The 12500-nt window shown below is 41.6% G+C and overlaps 1 protein-coding gene across 3 annotated transcripts in view; it reads right to left on the reverse strand.

Moving 5' to 3' along the window:
* SERTAD4 (SERTA domain containing 4) overlaps positions 1–12500 on the reverse strand; it is a 64457-nt gene that overhangs the window by 26331 nt on the left and 25626 nt on the right. The window contains exon 1 of one of the 3 annotated variants that reach the window (XM_075338002.1): positions 5700–6129. The exons of 1 other annotated variant lie outside the window; for it this stretch is intronic. The gene's annotated coding sequence lies outside the window, so the exon portion shown is untranslated. Of the gene's footprint in view, positions 1–5654; positions 6130–12500 lie in introns of those variants that run through there. One more of the 3 variants, XM_075338001.1, reaches the window with a different exon arrangement.

Consider the following 12500-nt stretch of genomic DNA (forward strand, 5'->3'; position numbering starts at 1 on the left):
AGTGACATTTATCAGCCCCCTGCAACATAATTGTGGGGTGCCAATGAAAAAAATCACAGCATCCCGGGGGCTCCTGAAGGTTGATGTGACTACTATCTTTTTATAAGTGGCGAGTGGCGATTAAACAAATCCCACAGGTTGGATGGTATTCATCCCTGGATACTGAGGGAGTTGAGTTCAGTAATTGACAGACCGCTGTATCTCATCTTCTTAGACTCGCTTGTAACAGGGTTGGTGCTTCAAAATTGGAGGATTGCTGATGTGGTACCGATATTTAAGAAAGGTAATAGGATAGATCCAGGCAACTACCGTCCAGTAAGCCTGACATCAGTAGTGTGCAAGGTGTTTGAGGGCACTTAAGGGATGACATGAAAAAATATATTGCAGAAAATAATATAATAACTGACAGACAGCATGGATTCATGAAAGATAAGTCGTGTCTAACCAACCTGTTGGGGTTCTATGAGGGGGTAAGTGCAAACCTGGATATTGGTAATGCAGCTGATGTGATTTATTTGGACTTTGCAAAGGCATTTGATACTGTACCACATAATAGCCTTATACTAAAGCTCCACAAGCAAGGACTAGGGGAAACTATATGCAACTGGGTAAGGAATTGGCTAAAAGATAGGAAACAAAGAGTAGTCATAAATGGTACATTCTCTAAATGGGCTATAGTCAGCAGTGGGGGGCCGCAGGGATCTGTGCTAGGACCGATTCTGTTTAATCTCTTTATTAATGACCTTGTGGATGGGATTGATAGTAAAGTATCAGTCTTTGCTGATGACACCAAACTATGTAGGATATTAAAAACGGACCTTGATAGTACAATATTACAAAAAGATCTGGATAAGATGTCAGAATGGGCAGATACTTGGCAAATGAGATTTAATGTTGATAAATGTGAAGTAATGCACCTAGGACGGAGTAATCCTATAACTGCATATACATTAAATGGAAGTAAACTCGGGACTACAGAACAGGAGAAGGACTTGGGTATTCTCATTACAAATAAGCTCTGCAGCAGCACTCAATGTCAGGCAGCAGCTGCTAAAGCAAACAAGATTATAGCGTGTATAAAAAAAGAGATTAGATCCCGTGATCCCAACGTATTGTTACCCCTCTATAAATCACTTGTAAGGCCACATCTGGAATATGGGATCCAGTTTTGGGCGCCACACTTTAAAAAGGACATTAAGAAGTTAGTCACTTCAAAGGCAACAACTAGATTACAAGGAATGGAGGCCGCCCGTATGATGAGTGGTTGGAAAAAGGTTGGGCTTGTTTAGTTTAGAAAAAAGAAAAATCAGAGGAGATCTCATTTCTAGTTATAAATACATGTGTGGTCAATATAAAGGACTGGCACATGACTTATTTCTTCTAAAGACAATACTAAGGACCTGGGGGCACTCACTGTGAGTGGAAGAAAAGCGATTCTGTCAGCTAAATAGGAAAGGGTTCTTTACAGTTAGAGCGGTCAGACTGTGGAATTCACTACCACAAGAGATAGTAATGACAGATACTATAAAAAATTCTATATCAGGGCTGGATAATTTCCTCAGTACACAACATAGTCGGTTATAAATGATTTAGTAACAAAATCTATAATTGGTAGAGGGGAAGGCTGAATTAGTTGGACTTAGGTCTTTTTACAACCTATATAACTATCATATTTCCTATCTATAGAAAGGTAAAATCATGATAGGGAACAACACCACAATATCTTCTACCTGGGACCTCAATAGGTCTTTTTATAACCTATGTAACAATATACAATGCAATAATATAGAATTGCAGTGTACTGAGCAAGCAATCAAGAGACCACGGGTTCAACTCCTCAAGAGAAACCAATAAAAAATATTAAAAAACGTAAAACAATGTACAAAACTTTTTATCAGCCCTTTTATCTGGAATGTAACTAAAATCTAAAGAATAAATAAATTAGCATATTTGGTTTCTCTGCATGTGTAACTCTCCGGACTAATAACATATCCCATAAGGTGAACGCCAAATCAAGACAAAAAAACCCCCAAAAAACAGCAGAATCAATTTTGGAGGTGTAACTGTACCCCTGCCCCCCAAAAAATTGGGAAAAAAAGAGATCAGATAGTCACAGGGATCCAAATCCAAAAATGGTAATAATAAAAGCTACAACGCATACTGCAAAAAAGCAAAGACCGATACTGCTCTGTTGACCGAAAATTAAAAAAAGTGATAGCTCTTGGAAGGCAAGGAAGAAAAATCCAAAGCGAGGAGGGGCTCTGGAGGCCCTAAGCTCCTGTATAAACCTAGAGCCGGCTCTGACCCCCTATATATCTATAGTATTGGTTCATTACGATTACCATGATACAACAGTACCTTCTCATTACATATACTGGGAATCAGAGGTCTCCAATCTGTGGCTCTTTGGTTGTTGTATGGCTTGTGCATGGTGATAACTTCCCCTGCCTCATCTGTAGCATCTATCCATTAACTCGCCTTATACAACAGTACCTTCCCATTACATAGACTGGATAGGTGGACTCCAAGTGGTGACTCTCAACATTGCTTGTCTTATCCAGGCTACATTTGTAGCCTCTGTTCAGGCCCTCTACCAGAGATGATGACCAGCTACATACAACAGTACCTTCCCATTACATAGACTAGATAGGTAGACTTCAAGCGGTGACTCTCAGCATTGCTTCTCTTAGCCAGGCTACATTTGTAGCCTCTATTCAGGCCCTCTACCAGAGATGATGACCAGCTACATACAACAGTACCTTCCCATTACATAGACTAGATAGGTGGACTCCAAGTGGTGACTCTCAGCTCTTCTTGTCTTATCCAGGCTACATTTGTAGCCTCTGTCCAGGCCCTCTACCAGAGATGATGACCAGCTACATACAACAGTACCTTCCCATTACATAGACTAGATAGGTGGACTCCAAGTGGTGACTCTCAGCTCTTCTTGTCTTATCCAGGCTACATTTGTAGCCTCTGTCCAGGCCCTCTACCAGAGATGATGACCAGCTACATACAACAGTACCTTCCCATTACATAGACTAGATAGGTGGACTCCAAGTGGTGACTCTCAGCATTGCTTGTCTTAGCCCTGCTATATTTGTAGTTTTTGTTCAGGCCCTCTACCAGAAATGATGACCAGCTACATACAGCAGTACCTTCCTCATAAACAGGTAAAGGCTACATTATCACAACGCTCAAATAAAGCTGAGGGTTACAGTTTTGCAACAGCTAAAGAAACAGATTGGAGACCTTGAATTCACAGCATATGTAATAGTGGTACTATTGTGTGAAAGATAGTAGTTGTTTATCGTGCAGTAAGCGGAAAAATGACGTCAGATTTAGCAAATCTCCACTATCACTCCTGGAAGTTGTAGTTGTCTCCAACCTCTGGCTCATCTCTTTATGCAACAGTATAAGTCCCAAAATGATAGTGCTTGTGCATTATGTGCTTCATCTGTATTACTAGTCCACAGTACCTAGTCCTAGCATATAACGTATATCTGACGTGTCCAATCTGTGTCTTTTCATTTCTCACAATCATAAACAAATCCCAGCATCGCTTATTCATTGTGATTCTTCCACCCAGTGACATCTGTATTACCCATCTATTGATTCTACTGTAGAGAATGCGCAGCTTTAATACAACAGTACCTTTTCATTCCATATACTACAGATCAGAGGACTCCAACGTGTGCCAAAGCAACAACTCCCTCCATTATTAAAATAACATAGGCTTATATTACATATGTAGTCCTTGCCTGTTTTCTCAACCAAAGAGGATAACCAACTTTTATACCACGGTACCATCTTGCCTGTTGAGGATAACCAGCTTTTATACAACAGTACCATCGTTACTTATATAGTAGATCAAAGGTCTCCAATCTGTGGCTCTGCAGTAGATCCAAAACTATCACACCCATTCTTATTTTTGAGTTGTGATAATCTGTAATTCTTGCCTGTTTGTCAAAGAGAACGACTAGCTATTATATAACAGTACCACCATTACTTATACTTGGAATCAATGATCTCCAGTCTGCGTCTCTTCAGCTGTTTCTAAACTATAATTCCCAGCATTGCTTATGCACTGTGATAGTCTATCTCCAGTTACACTACCAAAGGGAATAACTAGCTGGGTAGTGTTTATACAACAGTACCTTCTTCTTACATACACTGTAGATCATAGCTCTCCAATCTTTGGCCTTTCACCTGTTTAAAAACTAAACCTGCAATCCTTTATGGTGTATTGTGAGAACTTAGCCTTGCTACATCTATAATATTTTGCAATTTTTCCACAAAACGGAATAATTATCTTTTTATACAACAGTACCTTCTTATTACATATACTGTAGATCATAGCTCTCCAATCTGTGGCCTTTCAGTTGTTTTAAAACTGAACCTCCAATCCTTTATGGTGCAATGTGAGAACTTAGCCTTGCTAGATTTGTAATATTTCCCCAATTAAAGGGAATAATTATCTGTTTATACAGCAGTACCTTCTTATTACATATACTGTAGATCATAGCTCTCCAATCTTTGGTCTTTCAGCTGTTTCAATACTAAACCTGCAATCCTTTATGGTGCATTGTGATAACTTAGCCTTGCTACATCTGTAATATTGCCTCATTTTCCCCATTAAAGGGAATAATTATCTTTTTATACAACAGTACCTTCTTATTACATACACTGTAGATCAAAGATCACCGATCTATTGTTCTTCAGCTGTTGCAGACCTAGGTTAGTGATAACCTAGCTTTGCTACAACCGGCGTTCTTCCCTGTATACTCCACGAAAGTGAGTGACCAGCTTTTATATAACAGTACCTTCTTATTACATACACTATTAATGGATGGCTTCCAATCTGTGGCTTCTTAACTGTTGCAAAACTACAACTCCTAGGACAGCATGTTGCGGATCACTGCTTTCAGTGATTAGATAGTAGACTGCTTTAAGTGATTAGATAGTAGACTACTTTCAGTTGTTAGATAGTAGACTGCTTTCAGTGATTAGATAGTAGACTGCTTTCAGTGATTAGATAGTAGACAACTTTCAGTGATTATATAGTAGACTTCTTTCAGTTGTTAGTAGACTGCTTTCAGTGATTAGATAGTAGACTGTTTTCAATGATTACATAGTAGACTGCTTTCAGTTGTTAGTAGACTGCTTTCAGTTCTTAGATAGACTGCTTTTAGTTGTTAGCTAGTAGACTGCTTTCAGTGATTTGATAGTAGACTGCTTTCAGTTGTTAGATAATAGACTGCTTTCAGTTGTTAGATAGTAGACTGCTTTCAGTGATTAGATAGTAGACTGTTTTCAGTGCTTAGATAGTACACTGCTTTCAGTTGTTAGTAGACTGCTTTGAGTTCTTAGATAGACTGCTTTTAGTTGTTAGATAGTAGACTGCTTTCAGTGATTAGATAGTAGACTGCTTTCAGTAGACTGTCTCTCATGATAATTAACCCTTTTTACATTTTTGGTCCTGTTTTTTCACCACAACCTTAACTGCAAACCCTCTACGCGGAGGCATCTAATATAATGATCTGATCATTTTACTCATTTATTTTACAGATTCCTATATAGATGACCATAATGTTAATAACCCTAAGGAATAAGTAGATGATGAAAGTAGGTAAATATAAGTAACAGTGTCTTACCGGCCACATGCACTAGGAGAGTCTCAGCTTCTACTGCCCACTAACCTCGTGCAATATCCAGGTAAAACAAGAAATGAGACCTTCCTCCAGATCAGGTAGAATTGATGGAAAATCCCTGCAATAGAATAATTCCAGCAATCCCTTTTTCTTCCCAATGCGGAGACCTAACTGGTTTTACTTAAGCGTCCTCTCTGTTTCCATTTGGTCATCGTTCTCCGAACAACCGGTGATCCGTTCCCTCCATCCGTCTCCTTATGAAAAGCAGAGAGTGATGCTTTGGTAGTTTCCACTCGGACTAAAAAACTGGATCTGCCTCCAGTCAAAACATTGTGAGATTAAGACAGAAAATTGGCTTCGGATTCAAGACGTGAGTTCCAATCCCACAGGAGCCAAGCACAATATGAAGAGAGCAGGCGGAATATTAAACAGGAGCAGGGTTGGGGAGGCAGTCATCCGACTCGCAGCCTCCTTCTCCCCGTATCTCCCTCTCTCATTACATTCGCCCATTGTGCTGCTCACCCCTCCTTGTTTCACTCTTCCCCTCTCATCCTCACCTTCCTCTACACCAAGCCTCATTACATCTCGCTGGCTTGCCATGCATTTCCACATCGAATTATTGCGACACAACACTGCAAAGTCTAAGTCAAGGCAACCACCCATAGGATTTGTACCATGTGCGCTCTAACTTTCTTTTGTCCTGTTTTGTTCTATGATTTAGCACATCGTGATCACTCGTGGGGAAAGGTTTTATCTGTACCTGCCGCCTAATCATCACTCTTTGCATATGGCGCTGTCTATGATGAGCTGAACCGGCTCCAGGTTTCCCATGGGTGACAGAATCCCAGTGGTCCCCTCTTCGCTTTCCATTTTTCCTCTGCTCCTTCTAAGATCTAAGATCTTATTGTTCCGTTGATAATGTTACACCCAGAATTGTTTTATGCAGTACAATGTTTATTTTTTATCCTCCCCATTATGTTTCCTTTTGCCGTCTACCATACGGGAAGAATATTCTCAGAAAGTTATGCACGCAGCGATGCCAAATATTTTATTATTTTTAACGTTTTATTTATAGGGATTAAAAATAACTTTTATTTTATTTTTTATTTGTAATCATTTTTTATTAATTTGCTTTTATTTTTAATATTGCTCCGTGTAAAGGGGGCTTTACACGCAACAACGTCAATAACGAGGCCGGATGTGCGTCACCAAATCTGTGACCCCAACGACATCTCATTAGCGATTTCGTTACGTGTAACAGGGCCTTAACACCAGCATCCCTGCAGCAGGGACGGTGACATACTTACGACCACGGCCTTTACCCTTCACCACCTCTCCATAACCGTCCACATGTGCTCCTGCTGCCTTCCGCCCCCCGGTAGTGCACCTAGGGCACACGTGCTTTCCATGCTTTTAAAGGGTCAGTACCCTTTTAACCGGAAGTGCCTGTCAGCCTATGACTGAAAGGCACTAGTTATTTAAGGCATCCTCCCACTAGGGGAGGTGCCTGCACAATGTGGTTTGTTTAATCAGTTTGCTGTTTGCTTCCCAGCTAGTTGTTAAGTTCCCTTGTATCCATTACCTCTCCCTGTGCCCGCCATCCTGTCCCTGTCTGCACTAGCCATACCGCCTGCACTAGAAACTCTGCCGTTCGGTGCCTGGGCCCGTTGTTACTATAGAAGTCAGCTGCCACATTCCCGGACACTCTCTGGGAATGGTACCTGGAATCTACCAGCAGCCAAGCCCATCCTCTCCATCTAGGCTTTGGCATGTACCCAGTAGGCACTTTGCTTACTCAAGCCCCTCCTATGTTAGGGTAAGCCCAGGTTTCCCCTATGGTCCCTATGGTCCAGAAGGTCCACTCCCGCTTGCCACTTCAACACCAGCAAGCATAACACTGTGTATTGTAAAATTACCACCACAGTATACAAAGGTGCAGAAACTCGGCAGACATAGGAGCCTTCAGTAGGCCACTTGGCCGCCATGACAATGCCTTCGGCACCATGCAATCATCAGAGGGGGGAGGCTTAATGACCATCAGAAGGAACACCTCCCGCCATTTTCACAACTGATACTGGGATCTTGGTTGGGTATATCGGGTGCTGGCGCCAGATCTGATGATGACATCATTCAAAATAGGTCCTAATTGAAAACACAAAGCTTGAAGGTCCTTAGCCTTGAAGCCAGGGCTTTATCTGTATCCACCATCTGGCCATCTAAGGCTTCACATTTCTTCATAGATGACACTATTCACAGAGCAACAGCACCAAATCCTTGGGCTATGGAGAGAAAGCTATAGCAGAAACTATAAATTATTGTACTGTGACCTAAATTGCAATCCTGAGCACCAAGATTGTGCTCCAATTTGGCATAACATAGTGGACTAGAATAAGGCAACGAATAGACTATGAAAAATATCTCGCATTTTAAGATAAGATCGTCTAGTCTAAAACTTAGACGGCCTTAGTAATTCGAAGGGTTATCACTTTTACAGATGAATACTGTTGGGTTCTGCCTATATAAACAAGCAATTTTGCTATACACTGCGTAATAAAATTTATAGCCGTTCTTGAGCTGTTAACACTTTTTTTGTTTACAGCTTGTTGCCTTGGAGACTGACCACCATTGCTTTCTTACTTGTAAGCGCTGCGCTGAAACTGGACAAGATTACAAATAAACAGCACGCTCCAATAATTCTGGCCAGCTTCAAAACAGAAACTCAAGAGAAAAGAGTTTGTAAACACTGCCTATGTTCTGCTATATGGTAGTGGTGGTCAGTCTCCATGGCAACGAGCTGTAAATAAAAGAAAAGTATTAATATCTCAATAACGGTTGAAAATTTTAATAAGCGGTAATTTGCAAAATTGCTTCTTTTTACAAGTACTATCCAATAGTATCCATTTATAAATTTGGGGATTAGCCTTTAAAGATTTTGAGCCCAGAAGTAAAGGCTATTTCTGGATTCCCCAACAAACCATCAAAGGTTTCACAACACATCCATCACTTAACCATCAATGATTGTACAAGCCACAACATACTGAAACTTTATAGGATCTACAAAGGTCTTAATGAAGCTGGAGCTACATTTACCATCTAAACTTTCATGGTTTCAAAAAAATGAAATATATGATGGTAATTTAAATAATCATCTTAAAAGGAAGCTATCACCCAAAATGACCATTTTTTTATATTAGGTTTTTGTGTTAAATGTATTAAACGTATTTCATTTTTTACACTATTTTAGACTCATAACTCCTAGTTTTTCAGGAAGAGTTTTCAGCAGGCACATTATCATCACAGGCAAGATTACAGTGACAGGATACAACTCTATACGAACCATGGCACTCAGCACCAGGGGCTATGGCCTTCCAGCTTTTCCTAGCTAAACAGATCATCATCACATACTGCGCTGTACTGTAGGATGGTATAACACAGTATAGGATCTATTAGTAGAGTTGTAGCTGCAAGCTCCAGAGCCCTGGAGCAAAAGCTTTGCCTAGGTCGGCCACCTGGCCTTCACCAAATTATATTCTATATTGGTCTTCATCAGACTTGTATACAATGAATGCAGCAAGCACAACCATCTAACAATGAATGCATTCAGTCACAACAATGAGTAACAAGGGGGCTCAAGACCTCTATGCTAGTTATCAGTGGGGGTCCTAGTGGTGAGGAAACCATGAATGGGAGTCTGTGCACAAACCCTTCTTTCTAGCTTTTCCTCTTTATTATTAATAGTATCTATAGTATATACCTCTCTATGACATAAATAAAGGTTATTCCGGTAGGACAACCCTGTATAGAGTCCGTCTAGTAGAGGCAGTAACCAGAAACGGTGGCAAAGTAATGTAGATGCCAAGGCCTACTTAACTTTAGCCATTCATTGAAATCTAGGTGAACATGCACCATTGCCGTGACCGGTTGCATGTAGAGTAGATAACAGCCTGAATCTTGAGGTAGGGGGGAGCAAAATTATAGGCATGAGCGGTAAAAATCACTATCAGCAATGCCAGGCAAACCAGTTTAGATGCCAAGCTCCTCTGGGCTTCAGGGGTAAGGGAAGATTACAATGTTGATATGCATGTACCATGGCTGAGACAAGGGATGGGTTAAGTTGAGGAATGTCTAAAGATCAAAGTAAGGTGGCACAAAATGATAGATGAGGGCAGTAAAAATCATAGATGTCAGCAGAACCAGGCTAAACAAGGTAGATACCAAGGTCTTCTGGACTTTGAGGGGGGAGGTTTGGGGGGTTGCTCATTGCAATTGAACCATGGCTGAGATAAGGGGTGAGTAAAGTTGAGGAATGCTTAAGGTAGGAGTCACAAAATGATAAGTGGGGGCAGTAAAAATCATAGGTGTCAGCAGTACCAGGCTAGACATCGCAGATGTCAAGGTGTTCTGGACATTGGGTGGGCTCATTGCAACCTTGGTATGCATGTACCATGGCTAAGTCATAGGGTAAGTAAAGTTGGGGAATGTTTAAAGCTCGACGTAGGGGGAACAAAATGATAGGTGGGAGGAGTAAAAATCATAGGTGTCAGCAGTACCAGGCTAAACAGCGTAGATGCCAAGGTCTTCTGGACTTTGGGGGGGAAGATTGGGGGGAGGGCTCATTGCAATCTTGGTATGCATGTACCATGGCTGAGACAAGGGTTAAGAAAAGTTGGGGAATGCTTAAAACTCAAGGTAGGGGTCACAAAATGAAAGGTGGGGGCAGTAAAAATCATAGGTATTAGCAGTATCAGGTTAAACAATGTAGATGCCAAGGTCTTCTGACATTGGGGGGTAATATTGGGGGGGCTCATTGCAATCTTAGTATGCATGTACCATGGCTGAGACAAGGGGTAGGTAAAGTTGAGGAATGCTTAAAGATCAAGGTAGGTGTCACAAAATGATAGGTGGGGGCAGTAAATATCATAGGTGTCAGCAGTACCAGGCTAAACAACGTAGATGCCAAGGTTTTCTGGATTTTAGGGGGCAGATTGGGTGGGTGCTCATTGCAATCTTAGTATGCATGGACCATGGCTGAGAAAAGGGGTAAGTAAAGTTGGGGAATGCCTAAAACCCAAGGTAGGGGGGTCACAAAATAATAGGTGGGGGCAGTAAAAACCATAAGTGTCAGCAGTACCAGGCTAAACAACGTAGATTCCTGGACTTTGGGAGGAGGGAAAGGATTGGGGGGGCTCATTGATATCTTGGTATGCATGCGCCATGGCTGAGACAAGGGGTAAGTAAAGTTGGGGAATACCTAAAGCTTGAGGGAGCTCGTTCAGAGTTTGCCAACTTGAGGGTATAGAACACATGAAGCAAACTATGACATCTGTTACCCAAGTGCCCACACCAATCGAGAGCCAACTCAGCCTTTAGAAATGGTTCCTATCTCTGGTAGGGACTTTTTCCGCTCTCGCATTTACATGCCGCCGAGCAGCATTTTCCCGCTGAAGGATTGGCATATGTTATTGTTTTAATAATGTGTTTCCTCCATTGTCCTCTGGCTTTCTTCATTGTGTAATCACTGCTACAGAAGCCAGCAGTCTGAAGACTTTCACCGGGAACGCAGCTTAATCCATGGAGGGATAGTATTACATGACTGTTATTTAATAAGCCAGACTGTAAATGCTAGCTATTGAATGAAGAATCGACGCTCCCGCCTCGCTCCCCGATCTATTTCACCAATATAAGACCTTAATTCAGTTCACCCCATCCCTGTTAGGAAACAATGGGGTCATTTATTTATTGAGGGACGTCACGAACCGCTACATGTACATGATATGTATGAGAAATCATCTATGGATTTGTTCTGCCAAATGTCAACTGCTAACATGAATGTTGGAGAAGGAGGAAAAATGGTCGATGCTGAGAAGTAGCTTGTATTGACATATCCTGGCATTGAGAAAGGGTGCAGAGACAATCCCTGTCCACATGCCCTAATAAAGGGATTCTCAGGGAAGAAAAAACCCAAAATGGGTCAGACTGAGCTAAAACAAGTGATATTCAACCTCAGCGATTCCCCATGTCTCCTACCCAGTCACTGCTAGTCTTTACTTGCCCGTTTTGTCTCAACATACGAGAAATGGACAGAAATGCCCACCAAGGTAATAATTGGCCCACTTTGCCTTAGCTGTCGTTTCCGGCCAAGTCCCATGTGCTCAGACGAGAGCAAAGGATGAAGACTTTAACCCAAACTGAGCCCTTTAAACAATATTTTTTGTTCCCTGGAAAACCTCTTTACAGCTTGGATCGCCAATTCAGGACTCAACATCGAAGGAACACGATAATGATAATAGTACATCTTTAGAGCGAAACTTAGAGTGGTAGTCAACTACTAGATGACCCCTTATTAATGGAGTTAGGGACGTGAAAAGAAGAGAAAAAAAACATACCTCCTGGACATCCCCTGCTAGGATCAGTATAAGGAAGGTGCGATGGAGTCACTCACTGCTTGCCCCACACAATCACTTCTTACTTAAAAAGATCAGTTGGTGTATCATATAGGACATAAACCACACTCACGGGCCTTCCTTTGGCTACACAGGACACAGGCACAGTATAGAGTCCGTTAAAGTTGCGGTACGCCAAGTCCAGGTTTAGATATCGCTTTTCCCCAGGAGTATCCCAGTGGAGGTATCTTCCTCTCCATTCACTAACCCCAGTCAGTACACATACTCTCTGAAGTTCCTTCTGGAGGTGTCACAAACCTCCACACACTAATCACATGCCAACCAGTCTCCATCTTAACACATGAGCACACCCATTCTTGGCACTTGTACCAAAGCGGACTTCCAGGTTACACCACCTTCGTGATACATACCCTCCGCCATGTTACACAGGGAATCATGTGCAGCC

Source organism: Anomaloglossus baeobatrachus, chromosome 3 (assembly GCF_048569485.1).
Source record: "Anomaloglossus baeobatrachus isolate aAnoBae1 chromosome 3, aAnoBae1.hap1, whole genome shotgun sequence".
Classification (NCBI taxonomy): Eukaryota; Metazoa; Chordata; class Amphibia; order Anura; family Aromobatidae; genus Anomaloglossus; species Anomaloglossus baeobatrachus.